Source organism: Hyperolius riggenbachi, chromosome 2 (assembly GCF_040937935.1).
Source record: "Hyperolius riggenbachi isolate aHypRig1 chromosome 2, aHypRig1.pri, whole genome shotgun sequence".
NCBI classification, from domain to species: Eukaryota; Metazoa; Chordata; class Amphibia; order Anura; family Hyperoliidae; genus Hyperolius; species Hyperolius riggenbachi.
The window spans coordinates 21,662,733-21,665,394 of record NC_090647.1 but is presented as its reverse complement, the minus strand read 5'-3'; positions in this window follow the sequence as shown (position 1 = coordinate 21,665,394).

Here is a 2,662-nt window from a genome sequence, read left to right as displayed (position 1 = left end):
CAAGCCGTGATTCGGAACTGAGCGGCAGTGTGAGCGGGGATGCCGGCCAGAGCGGAGGGGTCTACAGCTGCTCATCGCTGGAGCCTGGGAGGTGAGTAAAGGCTGCTGGCTACAGGGGACAGACACAACCCAGCAAGCAGCACTGGGGATCCGGCTGCCTGACCCCCAAACGCTCCCCCTTCGTGCATGCAAATTTGCCTGCTCCTTAAGGGGGGATTAGGCAGCCGGTCCCCAAATGATTAAGCTGCTGTAGTGCACAGACTGATAAAGGTGAGAGCAGCAGCCATCTGGTAACATTGCTGCTACACACAGTATACAGATAAACTGGTTCTCCTTGTGGTGGTAAATCTTTTTATTGGTGGGTTATCTTTATAGCCAGGGTGCAGCTGCTGCTGGTTACAGCTCTGGACTAGAATACAGTTCTCTGGGGTAAAGTTTTTCATATTTCATATCCCTGTTGATCCAGAGAAAGGCGAAAAACCCCACCAGGCATGGTCCAATTAGCCCCTAAAGGGAAAAATTCCTTCCGGACTCCAGATGGCAATCAGATAAAATCCCTGGATCAACATCATTGGGCATTACCTAGTAATTGTAGCCATGGATGTCTTTCAAAGCAAGGAAAGCATCTAAGCCCCCTTTAAATGCAGGTATAGAGTTTGCCATAATTACTTCCTGTGCCAATGCATTCCACATCTTAATCACTCTTACTGTAAAGAACCCTTTCCTAAATAAATGGCTAAAAAGTTTTTCCTCCATGCTCAGATCATGTCCTCTAGTCCTTTGAGAAGGCCTAGGGACAAAAAGCTCATCCGCCAAGCTATTATATTGCCCTTTGATGTATTTATACATGTTAATTAGATCCCCTCTAAGGTGTCTTTTCTCTAGACTAAATAAACCCAGTGTATCTAACCTTTCTTGGTAAGTGAGACCTTCCATTCCACGTATCAATTTTTTTGCTCGTCTCTGCACCTGCTCTAAAACTGCAATATCTTTTTTTGTAATGTGGTGCCCAGAACTGAATTCCATATTCCAGATGTGGCCTTAATAGAGAGTTAAACAGGGGCAATATTATGCTAGCATCTCGAGTTTTTATTTCCCTTTTAATGCATCCCAACATTTTGTTAGCTTTAGCTGCAGCTGCTTGGCATTGAGTACGATTATTTAACTTGTTGTCGATGAGTACTCCTAAGTCCTCCTCCAAGTTTGATGTCCCCAACTGTATCCCATTTATTTTGTATGGTGCTAGACCATTGGTACGACCAAAATGCATGACCTTACATTTGTCAACATTGAATTTCATCTGCCATGTATGTGCCCATATAGCCATCCTATCCAGATCCTGTTGCAGTATGACACTATCTTCCTGAGAGTTGATGATTCTACACAATTTTGTATCATCTGCAAAAATAGCAACATTGCTCACTACTGCATCTACTAGGTCATTAATAAATAAATTGAAGAGCACTGGACCCAGAACAGACCCCTGTGAGACCCCACTGCTAACAGTCTCCCATTTTGAGTATGATCCATTGACCACAACTCTTTGTTTTCTGTCCATTAGCCAGTTCCCTATCCATGCACACAGACTCTTCCCCAGTCCTTGCATCCTCAACTTTTGCACCAGACTTTTGTGGGGAACAGTGTCGAAGGCCTTTGCAAAGTCCAAGTATATCACATCTACAGCATTCCCAATATCCACATTAGCGTTCACTACCTCATAAAAGCTGAGCATGTTAGTCAAACAGGACCTGTCTTTAGTAAACCCATGTTGATGCTGAGAAATAGGGTTATTTTCTACTATGAAGTCATGTTAGGAGCAGTTTGGTTACCTCTGCAGCGGGAAGCGGCGCGGCCCATTTTCACTTAGCTTAGGATTATTATTACTATTGTATTTGATTATTACTGTGTATGACCTTTTGCCTGTACCTCTGATTACTCTCTGCCTTACGATTCTATACCTCTGCCAATCTGATCTGTTGCCGACCACTGCCTGAATACTCACTCCGATTCTTGCCTGACGATTCTGTACCTCTGACTGACCGATCTGTTACTGACTCTGCCTGTACTACCGCTCTTTGTGAGGGATAGCCCCTGTCACTCAGGGCTATCACTCTCCAGTGCTTTTGTACACTACTTTGCACCCAATCATGTGTGATCACACTTTGAATAAAATACTGACTATTGTGCTGATAGAGCTCGTTCTGATCATCAGATACATCACTGATCATTACATAACAACAGACCATTATCATTATGGAGGCCTTATGTCAGCAGGTTCAGGCTCTAACGACAGCTGTCGAGCAGTAAAATAATACTGTCACCTCGCAACAGACTCAGTTAAATCTCCTGTCTGATGCTGTACGCAACTTGCAGGTATCTGCATCATCATTGCCTCCCTCTCGTGTAGTTGAGCCTAAGGTGGCGCACCCAGAGAAATTTTCAGGTCTTAGATCAGATTTTAGACATTTCAAAAACAGGTGTATATCTTATTTTGAGATGAGACCCCTATCATCAGGCACTGAATTACAGAGGGTTACGCTAATTAAAACGTTATTACAAGGGGATTCTCAAACCTGGGCCTATAATCTGCCTGACGATCACGAGGTCGTGTCGTCTGTGCAGGCATTTTTAAGGCCATGGCAGTCATTTATGATGACCCCGA